This window comes from Ursus maritimus, unplaced genomic scaffold, assembly GCF_017311325.1.
Source record: "Ursus maritimus isolate PB19 unplaced genomic scaffold, ASM1731132v1 scaffold_20, whole genome shotgun sequence".
Taxonomy (NCBI): Eukaryota; Metazoa; Chordata; class Mammalia; order Carnivora; family Ursidae; genus Ursus; species Ursus maritimus.
In genome coordinates this window covers 37,553,472-37,580,655 of record NW_024424453.1, presented here as the reverse complement: position 1 = coordinate 37,580,655, position 27,184 = coordinate 37,553,472, and the positions used below count along the sequence as shown (strand labels likewise).

Here is a 27,184-nt window from a genome sequence, read left to right as displayed (position 1 = left end):
TATTGAAATAGCTCTCCTTATATCATTTTCCCAGTTCAAAATATACACAACCCAAACAACATCTATCAAAATAATTATGCATGCAATAGAGCAGAAATTGTTAAATTCTTATAAAGAGATAGTGATACACCTGCAAAGAAATCCAGCTGGTTTTCTTCTGCCTGAGGGGTGAAATTTGGCCCTGAAATGTTTTTGCAGTATTGGGTCCATGGGTGTCTTGCAACTAGAGTCAGATAGTCTTAGAGTCTGGATTTCTAGGCTTAAAATGCAGTTATCCAACTACGTCATACTGGATTCCTCATCTGCACACTGGACAGGATGCAGGTTTGAGCCTACCCAGAGCAAACTCAGTGAAGGTGTCTTTTGTTTGCCCCCTCAACAAATTCAAGGGCTGGCTTAGAGGTGAATTAGTATTGGTAGTAAATAATTGTTTTTGGAGATAGTGTTTCTTTCTTTGCCAAGGCACAGAAAAGATGCTGTTGATGAATTATGTGTATGTGCCCCAAAGTTAATTTCCTAAATATTTTGAGTCTTCTGACATAGACTAACAAGGTATTTATGGCAACAACTGCTAAAATGGCTCCTGATCTTTCCACCTTTTATTGTTCTGCCTTCCATGTTCACCTGTTTTTTCACACAAGATGCTTTTAAAGATAAATAACATATTTTCTTCATATTTTATTAATTATAATTTTCTAGTCTTGAAATATCTCATAGGTTTTTGTTTGTTTGATGTTTTGTTGTCGTTGTTGTATTTAGTCAGGTGGATGATTAACCTAATTGTAGGACTTTGATAACCCTTTAGAAGGGACTATGTTAACTTGTTTTCTTCCTTTTCCTTTATGCCCTTTTATCCTCTAGTCTACTGATTTTATTCCTATTGTTATTTCTACTTCTATCCTGTTTCTTTTTCATTCTGTTTTATTTTTGTTTCTTTTTTGTAATACTTTGGTAATACATTATTTATAAAACTATAGATTCCATATAATAAAAATCTATATACTCATAACCAAACTTAAGAAATAAAACATGGTAATGCAGTTGATGACCCCTGACTACCACTTTAAAATTTGCCTGTCTCCTCTTTAACCAAAGTTGACTATATCCACACTTTGGAATTTAAAAATTTTCTATTTTAGGGGCACCTGGGTGGCACAGCGGTTAAGCGTCTGCCTTTGGCTCAGGGCGTGATCCCGGCATTATGGGATCGAGACCCACATCAGGCTCCTCCGCTGGGAGCCTGCTTCTTCCTCTCCCACTCCCCCTGCTTGTGTTCCCTCTCTCGCTGGCTGTCTCTATCTCTGTCAAATAAATAAATAAAATCTAAATAAATAAATAAATAAATTAATTAATTAATTAAAAATTTTCTATTTTAGGGTCACCTGGATGACTTAGTCAATGGAACATGTGACTCGACCTTGTGGTTATAAGTTAGAGCCCCCCATTGGGTGTAGAGAGTACATAAAAATAAAATATCTTTAAAAATTCCATATTTTAGTATTAAATTTGCATCTTTTAAACATACAAATTTTGTATATTTGACATAACCTTCTGCAACTTCTCACTGAATTCATTTTTTCAAGATTAATTTGTATTGTATAATGCTCTGTAATATGGATATACCACAATTTATTTATTCTCTTGTTGATGGTTATGGATATTACAAATTTTCCTTATTCTAAATGTTACTTGAATCAATATTTTTACATACATCTTAGTGGACTGCTCATGCGAGGATAGGATTACTGGGGATTGCTTGTTTTAAGGTATATTGTGGTTTAGATGAACTAGATAAATTGTTCTCCAAAGTAGTTTGACCAAGTTGCCCTCCTGTTGTCAGTACATGAGATTCCATTCCTCCACATCTTTCCTAATATTAGGATTTGTACAACTTTGTAACATTTTGATTTCTTTCTGTTATCTGTCTCTTTTTAAATTTCCTTTTTTCAACTTCTTTTGCTTTATTATATGGTTTTAATTCTGTCTTCCTGTTAGGCACAGCTCATTCATTTTCAGACTATTTTATTTTCTAATATTAGTTTAAATGTACAATTTTATTACACACACTGATTTAGCTAAATACTATTTGCCTTGTTTCACAGTAGTTTTGTAATTGGTTTTAAGCAATTCCTGATTTTAATTCTTGTTACTCAAAGTGTGTGTAAAAATTTCCACACACCTTTTCTTTGTGTTTTCTTTTTACTTTTCAACTTGATCGCATTATAGATAGAAAAACCAAGCCTGTATGAAAGTGATTATGGCTATTGAGCTTTGCCTTATATATTCTAGAAAGTATTTTTCTTGAAACACAGACCAATAAAAGTAAGTTTCCTCATCATCTTCCTGTTTCCAAGTGACTATTTTTCTAGTCTACCTTATTTTGAAAGTATAGCAGTTTAATGGTCTAAATTTTATGAGGAGTCTCAGTTTCAAAGCTCATCTAATAAATGTTTTTTAAAGATAAATAATAATAGGCCAACTAGATAACCATTAAAAAAAATAAAATTGGACCTTACTTCTCACTGAACACCAGAATAAAGTCCAAATGTGTGAATAATCTGGATGTAGAGAGATAAACTATACAAGGACTAGAAGAAGATTAAAGGACTATATTTAAAAGATTATAAAGTTCCTTTATAATCCGGATGTGAGAAAACCAAAACAAAACTCAAAATTCATGTATAATAAAGAAAAGATTGATGAATTTGACCATATAAAAATTATAAAAAGACTCCATAAGCAAAAAGTGAAATAAATGATAAACTAAGAGAAAATATTATATATTATGTATATTTTATGTATATGCATATATAAGGTAGATATATCACATTGCAATTTTTATATATTACAAATACATATATAATATATAAAATTACTGAAAACCCAATACGAAGGTCCAGAAAATACATGGACAGTTCAAATTAAACGTATCTAAATGGCCCTTATGCAAATAACGGTTATTACCTTTTACTCATAAACTTAAAAACGTAAACTAAAAGTACACTGAACTATTATTTCTCACATATTGTCAGGAATTCAAAAGCCAGGAAGTACACTCTATCGATGAAACTGTGAAGAAATATTCTCATACATTGCTGATAGGTACACATAACCCCCTCTGGGGAAGAATTGTAATATTTATGAAAACTGTAGATGCATTTCCTATTGAGCCTGCAGTGAATTCTATTTATAGCTATATACATTGAGGATAAACCTCCGTATATACCAAACAACTTATACACAGATAATTCATGCAATGTTATAATAGCAAAATTTTGGAAGCAACCTAAATAAATACCCATAAAAGCCTAATTTGACTAAACTATGGTAGACCTACACAAAAGACTATTATTCAGATGTTAAAAAGAATGAAGATGGTCTCTAAGAACTTCTATGGAATGATTTCCAGAATATATTGTTGAGTGAAAAAAAAAAACAGGGTTTGATAGAGTATTTCTTTTTTCCATAATGAAACATGGAAAGATGAACAGTAAACTGAAGATAATGGTTATTAATAGGAGTGAGTGAAGCCAGCATAGAAGTGTGTGAATGAGATTGGAAACTTTTCTGAGCATACCTTTTCAAAATAGTTTTTCTTAAACCACATAAACAATGTACCTTTTCAAAAGCGTTAATAAATGAAGATTTAAAAAAAAAAACAAAATCGAGTCTAACTCTTTGTCAAGCTGACGCCATGAGTAACTTCACACTTCACGGGACCCATGGTTTGATGTCTTCCTAGCAGAGCTGTGAAATCCCAGGCCCCTTCTCTACATCTCCACGCCAGCTTCGCATGGTTTCTACTTACTGCAGTTTTCTTCCCCTTTCTTTTCCTCTTTGGTTTTGGTATTATTACCTTACAAGCTTATTTTTTTAATTTCAGAGGATTCTTTTTTATATTTATTCATTTTTTTGTTTTTACAAAAGTTTTTCATGAATGTAATTTCCTGTTCTTATAAAAATAAAAGGTGTTCTTTCTTGATGTCTCTTCTAGTCCTATTTCTTTCCCTTTCTTCCCACTTTTCTCCCCATTCTATAATTGTCTTTTTAATCTTATTGCTACTTTGTTTCTCATTCTCTACCTGCGATCCTGGCTTCCTTTCTCTCACGTCTAACCATATTCTCCATTTCTTACTCTGGTCAAAAGAGATAATTATCCAAAGTCATTTTTATGTAATCATAAAAGATGACCTAAAAAGCCGCCTCTGAAAACAACTGTATTTTCCTAAGCTTATAAATTTGAAATATTGTGTTGCAAACATTTCTAACTTTACAAGCATTTCATTAAGTAAAACACATAAAGAAATACAACGCAAATTATCTTGCAATTTGCAAACGACTTTTTGTAATGGGTATCAACAAGGATGATACTCTGTCTTCTACAGATACACCAGTTGGTTTTCTTTCCCTCCTCTTCTGAAAAAGTTAGGCGTGATGTAAATTTATCTAAATGTTATCATTTTGCCTCTTTAAAAAAAGAAGAAGAAGGGGAAGGGGAAGGAGGAGAAGGAGAAGAAGGAGAAGAAGTGGTGCATCTGATAAGTAAAGAATGATCCAAACCCAAATCATCATCTGGAATTAGAGCCAGAAGGTGTGTCTCTTAGGCTGTATGAAATACATAAAAGTGCTGTTCTTTCCCTTTTCATTTACGGTCAAACCTCAAAAAGGCACATTCAACAATGGAAAAAAGCTTTTAAAACTTTAAATACCTGTGAATAGTCAAGTCATTAGAGATAGAGATAAATCTCAATACAATGGCCTTTGATATATTTCTGTTTCTGCTTTTAACTACTCTAACACTCATTTCTATTCCTACAAGTACCTGTTGGAACAAAGGAATGGGCATTTTCAATAAAATAGTGGCATTTTGAAATTTCACACTTAGTGTTCTAAAAATTGTCTAATGGGTTCTTCCTTCGTTATGTTAATTCTTCAGAGGGGGACTCATAGAGGACCATCCCCTAAGTGGGTGGGGGGGGAATGTTGAATATTGAATTGCAATTGCTTTAACTCACATTATATGACAATAATCTATCAAAGTAATAGGCGATTAGTTTAATGAGTAGGCACTCACTGACACATTATTTCTCAAGGACGTTTTTTACTTTTACCATCATCGCTTTGCACTTCCGTCAGTTTGTTTACAATTTATCTTAGGTAAATTTTTTAAAAAATCACTTCTCATTCAAAAGTGTGTCTTTTGGGGCGCCTGGGTGGCACAGCGGTTAAGCGTCTGCCTTCGGCTCAGGGCGTGATCCCGGCGTTATGGGATCGAGCCCCACATCAGGCTCCTACGCTATGAGCCTGCTTCTTTCTCTCCCACTCCCCTTGCTTGTGCTCCCTCTCTCGCTGGCTGTCTCTATCTCTGTCGAATAAATAAATAAAATCTTTAAAAAAAAAAAGTGTGTCTTTTATCTTAGAAGGTATAATTTTATTTGTCAAGGATAGAAAAACTCCTAAAAATTTAAATGTCACCTTACCCTTAGTTATAAGTGTAACTATTCTGTATAACAATAAGGAGGATTGGCAGATTCATTCATATTTCTGCTTGAAAAAAATGATGAATTCACTGCCTGTTTCAGTAATTAACCAAGGCCTTAACTTTGGCATCACTGTGCGTGAATAGCAATAGAATTTGCTGGCAAAGCACAAATCTAAATTTTGATTCGTTTCTTGAGAGATCAAGCCAATGTTATTTAAAGTTCATCTCTTAATAAGACCATCAGAGGAAAAGCATTTCTTTTAAGCTGTGATTATTGTTAACCCAAAGATTTTATTTAACTATTCCTGCAAAAGAAATAGTCTAAAAAGGAGTGGGTGGGGAGAAAGAGAAACGTGTGACTCTACAGGCTAAAGAAAAAAAAAAGGAAATTATATGATGTTCTTGGCAACATGTTGTAAAATTTAAAACAAGAAAATATTACTAACATCTTTGGACTTCTTATAGTCACTAAGATCAATGAAATATGATTGATCTAGATTATTGTTTCATTCCCATACTTGTTCATTTAGTTTCCTAATGTACAAGTGTGCATATATGTTTGTACTTATTTCTCTTTCAGTTTTATTGAAATATAATCAACATACAGCACTCTGGATGTTTAAGGTGTAGGGTAAAATGACTTGATTTACATATATTATGAAATGATCACCACAGTGAGTTTAGTTAATATCCATTATCTTATATAGATACAAAAAGAGAAAAAAAAATTTTTTCCTTGTGATAATGTATTTGCATTTCATGGTTAATTTTTCTCTCAGCTTTTCTCTCTTTTAGGTGATCGGAATGTTGTTTAAGTTGTCAAGGAAATGGCAAATTATATTTTAAAATACATACATGTTAATATAGAAGTTCTTTTTTTTTTTTTTTTTTTAATATGGAATGCTTCATGAATTTGTGTGTCATCCTTGCATGGGGGCCATACTAATCTTCTCTGGATCGTTCCAGTCTTACTATATGTGTGCCGAATTGAGCACTAATATAGTTCGGAACTTGAAGTGTGTGGGTAGACTCTAATAGTTTTTTGTTGTTGTTGTTTATGTTATTCTTGTTGGTGGGAGGTGGTGTGCACCTGTGTGATTAGAAATTTTAAAAATCACATGTTTAATTTTAGTTATATTTAGTTATAGTTCCTCGAGAGGAAATATAGTATTTCTTTCAATTACAAATGTAGATGACCAATATTATTACTATCGGCAACTCCTGTGACTTTGTCACTGATAGACATAATAGAAATCTGTTGTTGTTACAGTTAACCTGACTTATTTATATTCATGACCACTTTGAAATAACAATCGTAATTAGACCTGCTGAGAAATCTGTTATTTAATGTGTTAGTAAGAACGCATATTGGGACTCCTGGGTGACTCAGTCGGTTAGGCGTTTGCCTTCAGCTCAGGTCATGATCCTGGGGTCTTGGGATCAAGCCGTATCCTGTTTCCTGCTCAGTGGGTAGCCTCCTTCTCCCTCTACCTGCCGTAGCCCCTGCTTATGCGCGCTCTCTCTCTCTGTGACAAATAAATAAAATCTTAAAAAAGAACACATTGACCATATCACATTTTTAAAATAATTTGATAACAGCATTTTAATGTAATTGGTTTGCTTTGTAATTATTTGTACTTTAATGTTTTATTTTAGGTATTTAAAGCCATCATTAGACGTGCGTAGGCTTAAACGGACTGCCCAAGGGCTCCATTGCATGCCCTCTCACTTGTAAGCTCTGGAGAGTTCTTGCACTAATTTGTACAATTATATAACAGCAGAAACTTTATTTTGTGATGTACTCTCCTTGAAAAAGGATTTCTTTTGCAGTGTGTACCCCTTGACAAAGAATTTATTTTGTAATATGTGTCCCTTGAAAAAGAATGATGTAACTTGGTTCCCTGGGTACCCTAGGTTTAGTTTTTAAACGACCTTACCATACCTCTTAAGTCCTATCTGCTATTAACAAACATACTCATTCTGGGTTTTATTTTAGCAATGTAGAAGTCCAACCGTACACATCAGTCAGGCTCAATGAGTTATAGCATTACCCTTGTGAGTTTGTTGTTTTTTATCAATAAAAAACCAAGGGCATTACACTGCATTAAAATGCTACAGAGCAAAGATATTTTCTGAGACATTCACTGACAATTTCTGTGCAGTTTACTTGATATCTTAACTGTTGTTGCATCCATCTGAAAAGACACCTAAAACAAGACAAAGTTGTTTTTTCTTCTTCCTGCAATATCTGAACTTTACAAGAACAAGCTGTAATACAGTCTAAGCATATGAAATGAGAATATTTAACATTGCTAGTTTGATTCCAATACTTTGTGTGTATAGTTCTTCAAAATAAAGAGAAACAATTGGACATGACCAACATCCTTGCACCTCCTGTTTTCTATCAGTATTCTCATTAAGTTCTTTAATTTCATTATATTATTGGAAGGCAGAAGCACAATCTGTGGAGTCATTCTGACTAATATTCAAATATGGCTCTACCATTAGTTTTTTACCTTGAAACTGTTAGCTAATATATCTAACAGCGTTCTTGTTTATTAAATGAAAATTATAGCAGCTAAGCCACATGACTGTTTAAGAATTAAATGAAATTATATATGTACTGTATATCTGTATATGTGTGTATACATATTTACACACACACACACACACACACACACACACACAGTCCTGCAAAGAGTCTGGCATACAGTAAGTGTGCATTGTAAGTAAAAGATAGAGAGCAGACATTGCTATGATTTCTAAGTCCTTAACTCCAACCAATCAGCAAGGCTGATTTTTACTTTTTCACAGAACAAATTCTTTTAGAACAAGGTAATTTCACTACATGTTTTTATTCAGTTTTTATACTGTCCCATAGCAAGTAATCAAGTACATTACTGATTGATGAGTAAACCCATAATTTAAGGAAACAATGAAAATTCAGTTGAAATCCAGAGTCAGTGTGCTTTTGTGGCAAGTGCTAGTTTAATTTGATTAAGAAATTTTTACTATCTGTTAAGTCCTGGGGATCTAGTAAGTCATAAGGTCATGCGTTCTTCATTAGCTCATAATCTGGAAGAGACAAGAGAGAAGTAAATCACAATTTCACTATAATGTAATAAATGATAGCATAAGGCACGTGCATAGGTCAGAGAATGTAACAAACTTTGTCTAGAAATGTTGCGAAAACTTCTCACACATTGTGACAATAAATTGGGATTTGGACTATTAGAAAATTCTGTGATGGGAAAAGCAAAGATCGAATGCAAGGAGAAGAATGAGGGGTAAAGATAGATATGAATGAATGTTGAAGTATTGTCCACATGTTATGTTTTCAATAAATGGTACTTTTCTCTCCAAGCACTCGGTGGAAATCAAAATACAAATTAAATCAGTAGGAGACTTAGAAATCTGACTCATTGATAAGAAACTTTTAGAAAAAGATGTATTGCTAACATTCAGGATTGGCAAGGACGCAGTGAAATGAGCAACCTCCAAAATTATGGAAGGGAGAGCTAATTGCTATCACATTGCTGGTGGGGCAATTGACAATTTATATTAAGGGTTATATAAATGTTCACATCCTTTAGCATTGTGACTTCACTTCTTGGAATCTGTACGAAGAAACTAATCAGATATGTATATAAAAACTTACACATGCATATTTGTATTGTAAATAATATACAATAGCTAAGGGACTAGAAACAACCTAAATATTTGACAGGGCAGAAAGGGGTAAATAAATAATGGTGTAGACATACACTAGGACACTTTGCAGCCGTTAGAAAACATGTTTGTGTAGAACATTTAATGACATGGCAACATGCTCATAATGTGATAAGGATTGCAATAGAGTATAATAATGTACACTTTAGACTCAGAGAGACCTGAGTTCTTGCCAAATCTTCATCACTATCTGTGTAGCCTGGAAAAACTTAACGAAGTTCTCTGAGCTTCAGCCCCTTGACTTGTAAGATGGGCTAAAAAAAAAAAAAAAAAATAGTGCTTGTTCTACGAGGTTGCTTTCAGGGTTCATTGGGAAAGCATTTAAAGAGTTTGTTTAGTGCCTGGCATCTAGAAGGGGTAAGGACTGAATAATGGTACTGTGATGGACGATGATGATATATAATTTTAAACTTCTGTTTTTCTTCTATTTCATAAAAATGGTGCTCTTAGATGCTCTTAGATGTTATTTGTATGCCTTCTATCATATTTACCATGAGCTTGTTTGGGTAACAGCCCTACTGTATCCTTATATTTTGCATGCAGAGCAAATAGTAAAGGCTTCAGATGCCCAGCTATGCCTTCTAGAGGCTTTTTCTGATCTTTGGCTATTACTGGATACCTACCTTCTGTAAAATTAGCTATTATGTTATCTAGTAGGCAATATTTATAGCACTGCTGAGTTGGAGTGGAGATAGGATAATAGCAAATAACCTATATAATACTGACTGCCAGGAATTACACATTTATACGTAGGCTAACTCATTTAATTTTCATAGCAACTACATGAGGTAGAATTGTTATAATTCTTATTCCACAGATGAACACATTGGACAGGTTAGTTAATTTGTCCAATATCACACAGATAATTAGTGGGCAAGTGGGATTTAAGCCCATGTGGTCTGGCCTCAGAGTCCATAACTCACTAATATGCTAAACTGCCTTCTTAAGGGATGGCACTGTAAATCCATGCAGACAGACTCCATACTAGACTTCCTAGTACTGAAACTCCCCTTCCTACCACTGTGATTGGTACAAAGTAGCAACTCAATAAATCTTGTCCAAAGTAGGACTGGCCAAAGTGAAGAAGATGGATATTTCAAATTGCAAACGCAGTCTGTTGCATGCAGACTGATAACCACTCCATATACATCCAGAGCTCTCAGGTAAAGTATCTACTCTTGAGACTGTATCATAATACATTTCTCCATCTTATTAGCTTTTATGCTGGAGCATTCCCGTTTGTGGTGGAAACATTATTTGCCAGCCATTTGGCTAATCATTTTTAAATCATGGAAATAATCAAACTAAAACAATTATATGACTTCCAAATTATTTTTTCCTTATTTTAACTGTATAAATACTACAGTCTTTTATCTACCCTTTTCCCAAATGTTTTCTAACAAAACAAATGTGTTTTTTGTTCTGTTTTATACTTAGAAAATTCACGGCTTTGTGGTGGCATGTGGCTACAGAGCTCAAAGCTGAGAGTATGATTTTGGCTCTTGTTTTCAGTTTGCTTGACTGAATAGTTTATAACTACAATTTCAGAATTCCTTAGAAACATGAAACAGTCTTTGCCAGGAGTACAACTGCTTTCCATCTAAAATGCCAGCATTTCAGTGTGTCTCGCAACATTTTAATTAGTTTGCTTATGGAACCAAATACACTCATAAAATACTGAAGGCAAAAGAAAGTCTCCCTCACCATAACTACTTTTTGCAAAGGATTTACTTACATTTTCATAATGATTCAAGTGTTTTTGTACAGAGAAGTTTACATTTTAAATGGAAAATTATACCTCCACAAAACCCACTGCAAATTAGCAGCTTTAATATAAGTATTCTAATTCTCAGTACAGTGCACTGTTGATACTATTGTGAGATCACGCACTGGTTGTTTAGAAAGATAAATTTGCTACAGCAACCTGTTAAATTTGGGTTATTGCCAGAAGATTTGTTGTCCTTTAATGTAGTATTCTGTTGTCAAAGGAAGTCCAAGCTGTACACATTATTTGCCAGTGGTTTAAGAAGCTCAGAATTTCCCCAAGTGGGTAGCAATAGGTGTTTCAGCTCATAATCTTTCTGTTAGAGGATGTAGAGATAGACTGAGCTCTATAAGAATAAAATAAGAAAAAGACTCAATAACATTTGAGTCAGTTGGTAACTTTATATATTACTTCTAGTATCAGTGTGCCAAACAGAGTTACTATGTGTACACTAAGATATCATTTATAGTACATAAATTTTATATTAAGTATAAATATGATCACTAATAATTGGCTATTTATATAATAGAATAGATTAGGAATACACATTAATTCTTAAAATTAATGCTAAGGAATGTAAATAAACAGAAAGGAAATGAAGATCAATTCTAATCTTATTATCCAGAAAAAGGCACAGTTAACATTATCAGCTCTTACTAGGACGTTAGGTAAGTTCATGCTCTGGTAATATACAAAATGAATCATGATTTCTAATTTTCAATTTCTGAAAATTTCCTTGTTGCTTCTGATTAATCACTAGTGTTGACCAAACCTTTGCTAGATAGAATTATGAGAAGAACCATATCTGTTCCTCTGTCAATAGATCCCAAAGACGACAGGGTAATTTCATTAGCAATCATGGAATTTTAGGTCAAGGATTCTTTTTTTTTTTTGAAGAAAATAAGAACCCCTTGACAGTTGTTCATATATGACACATCCCTACAAACTCTTAAGAAAGGTAATTGAAGAAAGCTTTTTAAAATAATAGCAGAATTTCACATCTGGAGTCAGGGTAAAATATGTCAATTTTTATAACTTCCCATTTAAGATTTGACTTCAATTAAAGCTGAAAATGAAAAAGATAAGTGAGAAATTATTGTGATTTGGTGCTGGAAAGGTTACATATAAAGCTTTGCATTAAATCAAGAATACATGTGAAAGCTCTAGGGAGACTAGAAGTAGAAATAAATTCTCATTCAACAGCTTGATATATTCTGTAAATAGAAATGAGTAAATGGCAAAGGTTGTGTCAAAAAAGATAGTAAGTTATCAAAAGGCTAATTTTGTGTTACCTGGGTTAGCCGAGGCATCTTAATGGGATTAAAATGAGGAGAGCACTCAAAGATAATTACGTACTTAGAGACTGTGTGTGTTTGTGTGTTTTAATGCAAAGAAAACATGTTGCCCTAAGAACAACCAGTGCCTCTAAGGATCAGAAGACAATGACTTTTGGTACTTACGATTGTGTAAGATATTTGAAGCATATTTTATCATTTATTCAAATATTTGTTCCAAGTTTAAAACCCAAAATACCTTTTGCAAGAGAAAATGATCATCATTTGCTAATAATTATCTTTTACATGTCTAAACTAAGAGGTAATCCACAAATAATTGGTTTCCAACTCTTGCATCAGAACATTGTGCCAGAAAGTCCTGACTATTTTGCCATGTGATTATAATTTAGAAAATGACAAACACATTGAATAGTGTGTCCTGAGAGACTGAAGTCCAGTCCAAATCAGGAATGAAACAAGTTGGTAGAGCTCCTGTCCAGTAGGTTGAACCATATGGCTGATCTACGGCCTACAGAAACAGTGATTTCATATGGCTTACTCCAATAGTGGTGTTTTAGGAGTTCTGTGATGCTACTTTTCACTTCAGCATGACAACATTATTAGTTATCTATTTCACTGTAACAAATTACTCCCAAATTTAATGGTTTAAAACAATAAAGATTTATCATGTTGCAGTTTCTATGAGTCAGGAATGGGGCTTAGTTGCCTGGTTTTAGTTCAGGATCCCTTGTGAGATTACAGTCAAAATACTGGCCTGGGCTCAAAATGCTGGCCTGGGCTGTGGTTATCGAAGGCTTAACCAGGGCTGGTGGATCCATTTCCAAGGTGACTTACATGGTAGCAAGTTAGTATCAGTTGTTGGCAGAGGGCATAGTTTCTTGCCACAGTGGCCTCTCTATAAGGCTTTTTACTGTCCCCACAGTATGGCAGCTGGCTGAACCTAGTCAGAGATCCAAGAGAAAGAAGGGGAGTCACAAGGCCTTTTGTGACTTGTCTTGGAAGTCAGGCACCATCATTTCTAACATATTTTATTTGTTAGAAGTGAATCCCTAAGTTTAGTGCAAAATCAAGAAGAGAGGAATTACATAATTATATTCTGCCTTTTGAAGAGAGGTTTATCAAAGAATTTATGAACCTATTTTTGAACCACCATAATGACAGTAGTTACTCTGCATGTAAACATATATGACTGACACTCATCCAGTATTTTTAATAAGAAGTTTCTTTGTTCTAAGCTTTTGATATGTATTTTTCCACCGTGGTGCTCTGTTTCTCTGACTACTTATCTCCTCTTCATCTTGAATCTTCCTGCAGATTTTACTCTTTTTCTTCCCTGTGTATCTGCTGAGGTGGAACGTCTAAAAATAGTAGTTATTTCAGGAGCCTAAGAAACAATTATTATTGAACTTTCCACGCTAGAAAGCAAAGGTTTTACTGGACTGGGGCAAGAGTTTTCTTACTTCCCTGTTTATTTTAAACCTTAAAATCACACATTTTGGAAAGACCTACCCCAAAAGTTTATTATAGGAAAACCTCCTTATTGCTGGCCAGAGTAGTTAAATTGTGGCTCAGCTGAGTTACTAATTAACTCTCAAGAGTTAAGGTAAGAAGCTCAATCTCTAGACCTCGATGTTCCTTATCTCTGTGGTAAGATTGCCTCTAAGGTTTTATTTGATAGTAAAGATATTATATTATTATGATTAATAGTGATGTATAGAATTAATTGTACATAGTAGGATAGCATAGATTTTTTTTTTCTCTCTCCTGTTTGGTGCAGTTATACGGAACAGTGGCAAAATACTTCCTGCTCACCTTTATTGTAATGTTTGGACCTAGCCCAGAAAATTTTTCAAGCAAATAAATCATCAACTAAGTATCATTTGGTCAAAGTGGCAATTGAAAAAGAAGATTGGCAGGTACTAGAGACAGTCACAACTACTTTCCACTGTTTTCTATCTCATCATGTCCATTGGCAAACTACTGGAGCTGGGGAAGCGGGGTTCTTGGAAGCTGTATCCAAAGCAAATAACTTTTTAAAACCTAAAGTTATGATTTTGACATTAACATGAAGCAAATACATTTTGTTTCTTCATACATTTTAAATTCTTTTAGGTTTTTGTTTTTTGTTTTTTTTTTTTTTTTTTTTTTTTAATAGAATTGAACTCTGTTGTGTAGGAAACATTTGTGGTAATACTGAACTTGTTAAGGTAGCTTTCACATGCCATCTAGCCTCACTCCCCAGGAAGACTTTTTAAAGTGTTAATTTGCCAATTTGTGATTTTCTTCCTGATTACATTTGCGGGGAGCCATCTAGAGACATAATTAGTGGGAATGCCTTGTACTCACAAAGCAGTAATAGGATAAAAAGGTGTATGGAAATTTTTACTAACATCCAGTCTAGTCTGGAGACAAATGAGAAAGCTGATCATAAACATACGTGTCAGATCACAGGCAAAACCTCTAATCTCAGAGAAAATTTAGCAAGATTTTAAATCACAACAGGACAAATACATTCTAAATATGTTTGCCAATGATGCCATAGTTCCTGAGTTATTTTCTTTCTAGGAAAAAAAAAAATGCAAACTATGTACCATATCTAAAATACTACAGTATTAGCCCTAATTTAAATCCTAGGTTTAGATTATGCTAGTAAGAAATACCGCACATATGTTTAGTACTTCCTCTTTGATAGATGATTGATTAGGAAATATAGGTACATAACTAAATAAGAAACAGCAATCAAAGGAACTCAGCATCTAGAATCAAGAAAACCTAATCAAAAGGTGTAAAACAGTGAAAGAGGCTCCAAATAAGTTTGGGACATTTTATGTCTAGAAGTTGTGAAAAGCAAATAAACAAACAAGTAACAACAACAACAACAAAATACAGAGAAAAAAAATAATTTGTTATTTGGAAATACTTTTTTTTTTATTTTAATTCCAGTGTAGTTAATATATAGTGTTGTATTAGTTTCAGGTGTATAATATCGTGATTTAACAATCCCGTGTTTTACTCAGTGTTCATCAAGATAAGTGTACTATTAACATTTTGATTATTTGTGTATAAATTCTGTACTATTGTTATTGTTAATATCTGGTATTTCTGATTCTTGCCTTTGGCTACATCAACTCTCCCTAGACTGCCAAAGGAGAAAGAATTGCTGGGACAGTTTACGTGGTCTACAGCAGGCTCCATTCTGCTTATTTCTTTAAGGACATACAGAGCTACTGAGTAGTCTCACAGATATACATCCTCCACCCCACCTCCTATTTTTTTTTTTCATTTTTTGATGTCCTTTCTCCTGATTAATTCTTCACATTCCTTGAAAGTCAAATACAATCAGTGTCCAATGATACTTTCCTAGCTGTGAGAGAATGAAAGTGATTCATCTTAAACCTCAGAAATTTAATTTTAATTTTAACTTTAATATACATAGGCTTAAATAGTTTAGAATATTTTTTAATTGAAGCTTGGCACACATACACAAAATCATGCAAATCGCAAGTGTACAATTCAGTGGGTTTTCACAAAGCAAATACATTTGCATAACCACCATGGAGTCAAAAAGTAGAATATTAGCATCCCCAGCAGCCCCTCTGATAATAATAACAATGATTTTACCCATTTTTGAATTATATGTAAATGGCATCATGCAGCATGTACTCTTGTATATGGCTTCTTTTGTATAATACTATGTTTGAAAGATTCAGTGTTTTTTGTTAGCAGTGGTTCACTTTTCAACACTAAGTAGTTTTCCATTACATGAACATACCAACACGTAGTTATTCATTCTACTATTGATGAAAAGTTTGGAGTTATAACTAATACAGATATGATCAAAGTAGTACATGTTTTTGGGCTCATCTATTATATAATATGTTTCATGTGCTCTTCTCTGTACTTTCCATCTATTTTGCCCTCTGTATTGTTGTCTAAATGTTGTGTATTGTTGTCTAAATGTTGTGTATTGTCTTCCAGTTCATTCATCTTTCTTCAGCTTTGTCCCATCTATCAAGCTATGCTGTCAGTTATAGTATTTTCCAATTAAAAAAAAATTTCCATTTGATTCTTTTCTTATTTTATGTGAAAATTCTGTACCTGGTCATCTATTCACTTAAAAATATTAATCACAGTTATTTTAAAATTTCATGACTGTATTATTTGTGTCACTTAGTATTGCCTGTTTTTTCTTTTCATCTTATTTCTTAATATCCTAAGAAATTTTAGTTTCACTGTTAATATTATGTGTGAAGAATTTTAGTGATGATTTACCCTATCCTCTGGAAGGCCAAAAGAGACATATTACCTAAACCCAGTTAGACCTTGAACTAACTTGATACTAGTTTGCAGTCTTGGCACGGTTCAGTCTACCTCTGGTTTACCCCCATGGTATATCCCTCCAGGGATCCCATATAGAGCCTGGAGTGTTTACTAGTGCCACTCCATTTTGGAGGTCTTCAATTTTGATCTCCTGAGCATTGTGGGAATGCTGGACCACACTACTCTTTGATCATATTTGGTTGCTTTGCACAACTTTCTGCTTGGCCCTCTTACATCTTTTCCTGTGTAGCTTAATCAGATAATGACTCAATGAGACAACAGGCCTTGAGTGCCAGTCTCACTTATATGAACCTTATTCATCAGTGGAATTTTGGTCAATCAAGTCCTAGATGCCTTGTTGTACAGAACTCCAATTCTTGTTTCCTCAAACATGTGAGGTTACCAAAAGTATTTTTTGTATTTTAGGATGCTTAGCAGCTTCTCTACCCAGCCTAGTTGCATCTTGGTATATGTCAAGAGAAAGCCACTGAATAGAAAATCTAACTTACCTCAATAAAGTTTTCCTTCTCTCCAGGATCTGACCCTTCAAAACTGGCTACTTCAGCAGCTCTCTCATGCTTTCAAATCTACTGATTAAGATTTCATTATGATATTTTTTGTTCTTAGCAGAGAACAAGAAATCTCAACAAAATTGGAAGTGGAAGTTCCAGGATTGAAATTTTTTTATCCTATTTTTTTAGAAAAAATACTTAAATGGTAATAAGATGAAACATTTAAGACAGTAAATTTGGGAGAAGTGAATTAGCTTCACATTTTGTAATTTTAAGGAAATTGGGTAAAATAGGTGGGATATTATTTCCTTGCCCAACAGTGAAATAGGTCAAAAGAAACTAATAATGCCAAAGCTAAAAACTTAAAATTATGACCATTACAGTACTTCAGGATTTTATATTTTCACAGATACTGCTTTTTACAAGTGGAAGGTGTAAATTTTCTTTGTAAAACATATGTATGGCACTTTTCAAAATTATTTGACCTTATTTTTTCACATACTGTAAACATTATTATCTGTGTATATGTGTTCTTTTGGATTCATATACATGGTTTTCTGCTCTACAACAAACATACAAAGTCACATATTCACATGCATGTGCATGCACACTTATTCTAAAAAAATCAGAAGTAAACCTGTTAGTTGACGCCAATAGATTTATGTGTGACACTTTAATTAATCAGGAAATGAATATAGTAAAGCCTGTGCTGTACATTGTAGATATGATCCAGTCCAAGAAAAGCTTGAATAATTAAATTGAAAGCTCTAGATGTGTCTTTACTTCCTCAAGTTTTTCATTTCTCTCACTTGTTAGGAGACATGAAGGTGAGGTCAAATCCTTAGCTTTGAAATGTCAATCCGCTGTTCATGTTACACATTGAGTTTGTTTTCCAAATAAAATACCAGCTTTAGAAGCTGTGCCAGGTGTTCAGGGTTGTATTTCAACTCATTCAAGTCAGTAATATAGTTCTACCTAAAGTCCTGTGCTATAAAACTATTGAATTCATCAAATCCATTGAGGTAGAACTGTACTACTCAATATGAAGGACCTACAAAGTGTAACCCTCAGTTTCTACTGCTGAATTCTAAATAAGATGAGCAAAATTCACTTAGAAAAGCAGGTTCCAAAACAAGGAAAAAAGAGAATGATACTTGTTGAATTACTCTTTAGCTTTCCTGAATCAAAGTTTTATATATTTTTAATTATATTTTATATATTTTTATATAATTTCAAACTGATAGAAAATTTTCAAGAATAGTGCAATGAATTCTCACATAGACTTTATCCAGACTCACTATTATTTACATTTTGCCCAATTGCTTTATTGTTATCTCTCCCCTTTACATCCTCCCTCCTCTTTTCCTTCCATATTTTTGAGTATTTTGAGGACTGTTGGAAACATTTACGCCATTAACCCTGTATACTTTAGTGTGTCTTTCCTAAGAGCAAGGGTATCTTCTTACCGTAGAACAGTTATCAAAATCAGGAAATTTAACATTGATATAATATTACCAAATCTACAGTTCATATTTGAATTTGTCAATTATTCCAATAATGTCATTTGTACCCATTCTTCCTCTTTGTTCTGTCCAGTCTAGGACCATATGCTGCACATAGTTTTCTTGTTCTTTAGGGTTCTATTGTGAAACGGTTCTTCAACCTTTCTTTATCATTCTTGATATTTGTGAAAAGTACAAGCCAATTATTCTGAAGAATGTTTTTCAATCTATATTTCCGACATTGTGTATTTGAAATGTATTTGTTTTCTTGGTTGCTTTCTGTATGCTTTGGCAGAATATGTCTAGGAAATGTATCTGTCTTGTTCATTTGTGTTTCTTTATCATTAGGCTTGGTACATGTTAGGTACGCAATAATTGATTTTTGAATAAGTGAGTGCTTATATGTGGCATGCATTTTATGCATATTATTTCATTTCCTGGCTACAACTTTGAAATTGAATTATCCTTAAACCTATTTTGCAGATAGGGAAACTTAGGATCCAAGTCTACTAACCACCAAAGTTACCCCAGCTATTAAGTTGCAGGGCTGTGATTAAAAGCCATGTCTCCCTTGGTCAAAAATGTTTTCACTTCAAACTCTGCTAACTCTCAGAGTACAGAATTTTTTTTTTTTTTCATCTTCTGGGCATAGCACTTCCCAATTCTAGTGCCAAATTTGGAATTTATTATGCTGGAAAACTATTAAGGGATAAGTATAGCTGGATAAAAGGAAATAAACATAAGCACTAACATTATTTTTATCTGCTCAGTACATGGACACATGCATTTTCCTCAGTTCAGTACCTTCTAAAGATGTTTCATGGTCTCATATTGCTAGTCTCCAAATACAGTCTATAAGAATGGAAATTACCTTTGAACATAAAACAGAATATTCTGTTGCTTCAAAATCTTTGAAATTGGAGATCCTTCTCCTTTTCTTTTTTTGAAGGACCAACTGTGGAGCAAGTACTTAAGAATTCTCTGAAGCAAGTGTTTACAAAGAGCCCTGGGGATTTTTTTTTTTTTTCATTTGTGAAAATGTTTTCACTTTGTTGGACATATAATGATGCCAACTGCAGGTTTTAGTAGATGAAGGAGATGCTGAAAGAGGTTGGAAATAGTATTTCATATTTAAAACACTTTAAACTTAACCAATTTTGATTTGTTCTTTCCTGGCTAATGATATTTGGTTCATTCTTTACTCAAGATTATAAATTGATTTATAAGTCGAATGGACTTACAAGTTTTGGATTATTGTACAAAATTGAATTAGAAGAATTAGACAGGCATCGTGACAATGACTGTCATTGTCAAATGACTAGCATTTATATACCCTTTATTATATCCCTAAAACTGCACAGGACACTTAGCCTGCAATTCATTGAGTATGGGTTATTCATTGAGAGTCAACATCATTGTTGGAACCATCATTTTTATTTATACTTTGTTGCTCTTAATGTGTATTTCTGGAATCTTGGGTATGCATATATCTTTAATTACCAAGAGAAGAAATACATAAAGCTGTCATAAAGACATCTCTGACATATTCATTGTATTATATGTTAAAGGCAGATATATAGAGAAATTACCTGACCATCAGGGGCAGCAAATTATAAAACAAAATGTTTTTAGAAGAGGAGTTCACTGTTTTGACTGCTTTAGATTTTCAGAATGTAAATTCAGGCCAGAAAGTTTAATGTAAGTGATAACTGTGTTCAGAATTTTAGGTAATAAGGGTAACTTAGGTTAAGGAGAGGAAGAAATGAGTAGAAGAAGCGATAGGAACTTCTTTCCCTCCCTATCCTTAACTACTTTTCCACATACTACCATGGCTAGATCATTGATTATAATCTGAAAAACTAGATTAGTACTGCTCACCCTCCTCCTGAACACTGCTTTTACCCTATATCCAAACACACCACACCATACACAGAACCAATGCTACCACAAAGATAGAAGATAACCAGCCAAACAGATGATAAACTTCTCCCAAATGTTTGCCGCAACAGAGTTATAAGTGGCATACCCCAATTTGCTCAAGATTTAACATTTTGTAAAGCATGGGAACATTTTAAAGTATTTCCACACAAATTCTATGGAATCTCTTGGGAAAGGACCATGTGGCCATTTTGAGTTTTTAAGCCAGGTTAGGACTACTGAATAACAGATACTACTCAGGGGGCACCTGCGTAGTCTGCCTTTGGCTCATGTGAAATTGACCAAATTGATAACAGGAAAAAACTTATCCCTTAAGTAAATTCCTCTTCATTCATTCATTGAATAACTAGTTACCAAAACTTTTTATAGGCCAGGTACACTTCTAGACTCTATAAAACCCAACTCAATAGGATAGAGAAGGCTTCTACCCTTTGCAGAGCTTATGCCCACCCGGTGCAAGTCATTTCCTCTTTCTGGGTCAGATTATCTGATTTTTCTGGGTTAGAATAGTTAAATGATCTGCCTTCTAGGACTCCCCCTGTCCCAGGCAACCACACTGGCTCAAAGCTCCTTTCCCTGTGCCGCCCACAGGGCCAGCGCCTATCCTCCAAGGGAGCAGGATGGGTGACAGAGTCCCTTGCATCACTTTGATGGGCTTTCAGTACTTAAACTCCTACAACTGGGGTCAGGGTAAGAATCTCAGATAGTTGTTTCCAGCGCTCTGAATATATCAAGTTGAAATTAATGCCTTGGTTGCTTGCATTCTCAGCTGGATGGGAAGGAGAAACATTAAAATTTTGACTCTTTCATCAGAAACACTATGATATTTTATAACTTTGTGAATTATTTTCTGTTATCGTTTTGTTCTGACAGATTAAAAAAAAACTTGAAAGAACAATGCATTTCTTTAATTGCATTTAGCATGCTTCTTTGTTTTTGACTATGCATTTTGTCCTATTTGAAGTGTGAGGGTTTTTGTTTTTGTTTTTTTGTTTTTATCTGTTGGAAGCACTAAGCTTCACTCCGCTTTGTTAATTTAAATAGATTCTGATTGATGAAAAGCACAGAAACCTCAAATTGTTAAAACAATATTTCTGACCTAGATATCATGTTATTTGAGATACTACAGGAGCAAAGACATTTATGCAAAATCACTGTAAAAGTAACTTTATTAACTTTATGTAATAAAACAACAAGTACTTGAAACCTATATCTTATGCTGCAATCCCAGTAGGAATTATCTTGTAATGTTGCATCATAAAATCTCAGGGCTTTAAAGGGAGACATTATGGTTTGTACATTTTCCCCCTTATAAAAATATAATAGAATATTTTATTTATCTTCCATGTTTTTTCCCTTGGATTATTTGTAATGAAAAAAATACTGGCATATAGCTTTAATAAGAGAAAAAATAATATTATAAACATTCATGGTTTATATTTAGCAGATTTTCTGATTGCTAAGTCCAAGCCATTCTAGCTTAATATTTATTTGGATTTCTTTTTCAATTGTGAAACTTTCTGCAATGATTTGGAAAAATAGGTTTTCTAGTTATTATATAATTTGGCAACATAATTTACTTCTACCCTGGGATTGTATTACAAGTGAAAATGTTCATATTCATTGACTGAGAGCAATTGTTTTATTTTTTATTAAGTATATAGCTTCTTATCCACAACAATACTGATAATAGCAATAAAATAAGAACTCTCATTTATTAATTCTATAACATGTACACAGCAAGGTGGCACTATATAAATATTGTCTTATTTGGTCCTACAGCAAGCCTATGGAGAAGCATTATTATTCCCGTTTTAGAGATGAAAGTACTGAGGTTTTGAGATATGAAACTTATACAAAGTACAGCAACTGGAAAGTAGTACAGTTTTAGCTTTTTTCTAATATCAGATCTTATATTCCTTATCTATACTACATAACCCAGTGTCCCTACCTACAAAATATAGGTTGTCTTATTATGATCAGCTAACAAAATGATTTTGCACAAGCCGGTATTCTTAGGTAGAGATAGAAAATCATCTACAAGGCTTAGTTACACTAATTTTGTAAAAACCACTAAGGAAACGATTTTCAGGGAGGAGAGAGATAAGCCTGCACAGGTCCATTCCAATGAATTGTAACAGTTTTATTAAAAGAGGGTATCTCATAACTACTGTGCTCCCATCACCTCCTTTTCTTTGTGTGTGTGTGCGTGTGCACATGCATGTGTGTAAGTATGTAGAGTAGCACTCAGGTGAAATAGCACTTGGCTACACCAGGGGTGATCTTGAGAATCAGGGTGCTTATTTAAATAGAACTGTTTCATCCAGTACTGTATGCTACCTATACCCCCAAATTGGTGGTCAATTACATTGAATGAAAATTACATTGAATTACATTGAATGAAACTAATGTGTCTATTAATGAGACATTTTATTTTCCAATACAGTAGCAGTAGAGGTGGTCCTGTGGGTTACAGAATGGAGAATTGAAGGGGGAAAAGTGAAACAGAATGTTGGAAAGGCAGAGTAAAATGTATTATCAGCTCTTCACCTGTGAGGGAAAATCTAGGTTGAGGAAATGGCATGGAAAACAGAGATGGCCAGATGGTTATGTTCAGAGGCAAAGGGCTGGGGACAAAGCCCTCTGTAACCCCCCAAGCCAAGCTGCACACTATTACAGCAATACCTTATTTCTATCCTCTGGGCAGAGTTGAGCCATGTGAGTGTATAGAGATAGAAAAGAGCATAGTTTTACTTTTAAGACCATTGAGTAGGATTGCAGCAGGAAGCTTTCCCTCCTAGAAGAATCCCCTTCTTTTGCAGACATGGAGGAGAGTTATTATAACCCAGAAGGACACTATTGTTCTTAAGGTATGAATATGCATGAAGCTTAGTAATGGGGTCTTTGGAAACAGGAAGTTATAAACTTATCAGGGAGTCTCTACCAGAACAAAGTTGCCAAACAAAGTAGAATTTTAAGGGAAGAGTATAATTGGCAACAATGATTCCATTAGGTCAACCTGCTAGGTAAGGGCAACCTTAATGCAAGAAGCAATTAGAGTACCAAGGCTAAGGATACTGAATGTTCAGAGATAATATACCTCAAATAAAGGTTAAATTGGATCACCTCTTGAGGAAAGACTATAGACAACAGGATACGATATTATAGATTTCTTTCTGCTTAAGGTTTGCTTTCACTGAAAGTCTGGAATTGGCCCCTGCAGCTGTGCATCCGTCTTTCTGAAAGCAGGCTCATTTCATGATTATTTTGAAAGACCATGCTTAGCATAATACTTCCTCAAATTACCAGAATCATGAATCAGTTCTTATCATTGCACTGGCATGTCAGAAAGCAGAAGGTTTCATCACTGTGAACAATTTCTCTGACATATTGATTGCTTTAAATATGATGCTTTGTTGGCCAAGAACTCCCTCCCAATTATTGAAAAGTTAAGTATAATGGAAAATATTTAGTTTTCCCAGGGTAACTTCTTAGTGTCTTCTTTTGTAGATGTTTATAATTCGATCTATAGAGAGTTAATTTTTTTCTTTCCTCCCCCATCCAAACTTTATCATTTTTATTTTTATTTATTTTTATTTTATTTTTTATGTTAGTCACCATACAGTACATCAGTAGTTTTTGATGTATTTTTCCATGATTCATTGTTTTTTAAAGTTGCCTATACCCTTTTTTGTAACTATAATAGTAAAAACAAGTAAGGATATCACATTTGATATTGGATGACAAACCCCAAGTGATAGGATTGGACAGAACCAATACTACTTCTTAGGGTAAAATTTGAAACAACTTTATAATAAAATATGAAAGCTGTCCCCCCCACCTCAATTAATATTAGGAAATTAAATAAATTGAATCAGCTTTTATCTTGTATCTGTAGCTATTTATATATATGCAATGGTTTTGTAAAATCTAGTTTTATGGGAATTTTTCATAATTTTATGGCATATTTCAAGTAATAGATACTATGTCAAATCAGTTTCCTTTTAGATCAGGGAAGAACAGGGGCGCCTGGGTGGCACAGTGGTTAAGCGTCTGCCTTCGGCTCAGGGCGTGATCCCGGCGTTCTGGGATCGAGCCCCACATCGGGCTCCTCTGCTGGGAGCCTGCTTCTTCCTCTCCCACTCCCCCTGCTTGTGTTCCCTCTCTCGCTGGCTGTCTCTATCTCTGTCACATAAATAAATAAAATCTTTAAAAAAAAAAAAAAAGATCAGGGAAGAACAATTCACCTTTAGTAAGGTAGCAAGTCAAACTCAATCATCACAGTGTGATGATTGTTATCTCAGTGTTTTGATAAACTTATTTTAGAAATATTATTCCACTTTGGTTTATATCCTTACTTCTCACCTATAGTTTGAAAGAGGTTGAATAGTCAGAAAGGATAAATACCCACCATTTGCATTGACATGGATGGAACTGGAGGGGATTATGCTAGTGAAATAAGTCAAGCAAAGAAAGACAATTATATGGTTTCAGTCATATGTGGAACATATGGAATAGCACAGAGGACATTAGGGGAAGGAAGGGAAAATAGAAGGGGGGAGGGAATCAGAGGGGGAGACGAACCATGAGAGACTATGGACTCCAGGAAACAATCTGAGGGTTTCGGAGGGGAGGGATGTGGGGAGATGGGGTAGCCCGGTGATGGGTGTTAAGGAGGGCACGTGTTACAATGAGCACTGGATCTTATACCCAAATAATGAGTCATGGAACACTACATCATAAGCTAATGATGTACTGTATGGTGACTAACATATCATAAAAAAAAAAAAAAGAAGGTTGAACGAAATGTTTATTGACAATAGCTAAACTGAAGAATGTCTGAAGCCAGCATGTTCTTTGAAATAGTGGGGGAGAAATGGGAGAAAAAAATGATCAAAGAAAAATATTCCACATGGGTCCTAAATGTTTCTGTATATGTGCAGCAATGATTGTTAGAAGTTCCAAATTTTTCAGATCCATTGATCTAAGAGCTGCTGTAATATTTTTCTTATGCCCTAGCAATCTGCTAACAATTTAAATGTGACTATAAGCTATTCCTACCATTCACTTTAATTTATCTATGATAAATAGGCACTAATAAAGGGCTCTGTCATTTAAATAAATGGCATACTTCATCACCTCCTTTTAACAGTTTCTGCCTCCCTTCATATTATCAGCACAGCTGACAAGTAGCAAAATTAAATGAGTTGAGTCTCATTTCTGCCTTGTAGTCTGCCTACCATCTGGAAGGTTATCAAAGCCCTGACGTCTGTGTTTTGGCCTGTTTATTATTTGCTTTAATTTCAACAGATTAAAGTAAAATATTAAACTTAAATTGTCTAATACTTCTTGTTACTGCAAACATTAGTGCTAATTGTCTTTTTTTTAATTCTTTTTTAACAAGTCCATTCAAATAACTATCAGTGGTTCAAGTCTGATTTTTTGGTTGTAACTAGTCAATGTGAGACTATAAATTCAAATATTTGTGGTTAGAAAAATAAACAGTAATAAGTACATAGAGAAGTGTTGAGAAATGCCACTTGTCTTAAATTACTATTGTTACTATTGTTATTGTCTTAATGAAAACGACAAAGCACTATTAAAAGAATTTGTTTCCTGTTAAATTGCACTTTTTTTATGTCATGGAATGCACTTTTGAGAAATAGTAACCTGTTTTAGAGGGAGGCATGCTGACAAAAATTGTGTATATGGCAATAAATGAAAGGGATATGTTAAATATATCAATACGTATTGCACAATTTTTAAATTGGAAAATGTTGCCAGCAATATATTTAGTAGTATAATACTAGAAGGCTTTTCATTAAAGTCGGAAATAGTCTAAATCTGCTCATAATCAGTAATATCTTTTAAAGTTATTCTGAAAGTTCTAGTCACTTCAGTTAGAAAAGAGAGAAAATAAGAGGTATAAATATTACATAACGGGAACACAGATTTGGCAATAACATGATATCCAGAGTACTACTGAAAAATATTACAAATTCAATAAAATGATTTGTTATAAAATAAACATTGAAAAATCGATGATATTTTCTAAAACTACTTCAAACCGGTTCAAATATATTTTAGAGTAGTAGGGTATGTTTCCTACCCCTGGTGAAGACGTATCTTCCAGCATGACTGGAAAGTTCCATCGGGCTTTCTGAGTTCTCCGAGGTCTGACCCGTGTCCAAGGCAGTAGCTTTGATGCCTCATATTTGGTGCTATATGGACCTGGGGATAAGGATATGGCTTATGGTTAAGAATCTGGATACATAAACTTAGGTTCTTATTACTTGTGAGAAACCCTTAAAGATGTTCTCTTCTCTGATTTATGGAAAATCAATTGTCTATATAACTCTTGTGTTGGTACAGAACTGACTTGCAGTGGATATCTATTACATAATACAGTTAAACTTCCTGGCACAGTAATTTGATGAGTGGATCCAAAATATTGAATTACATAATATGAGAGTTAACAGAATGGCCAAAATGATGGAAAATTTAGACCCGTCCAAGTTCTTGCTTGGTTTGGCACCAGCTGGTGGTGTTCGCTTGCCCTGGCTTCAGTACTGATAGAGATGATTCTGGATCCAGTGGCTACATTGGGGCTTCCTGGACAGCATCAGAGCCTTAAGGAATCA

General features: G+C 34.0%; 1 protein-coding gene and 1 non-coding gene across 3 annotated transcripts in view; one reads left to right on the top strand and one right to left on the bottom strand.

The window, feature by feature from the left end:
• Window positions 1-27,184, top strand: part of ZNF385D (zinc finger protein 385D) — an 849,127-nt gene that overhangs the window by 327,633 nt on the left and 494,310 nt on the right. The window lies entirely within an intron of this gene.
• Window positions 6,372-6,477, bottom strand: LOC121104309. Its single transcript, XR_005836606.1, has one exon. It is a non-coding gene; the product is annotated as a U6 spliceosomal RNA (small nuclear RNA).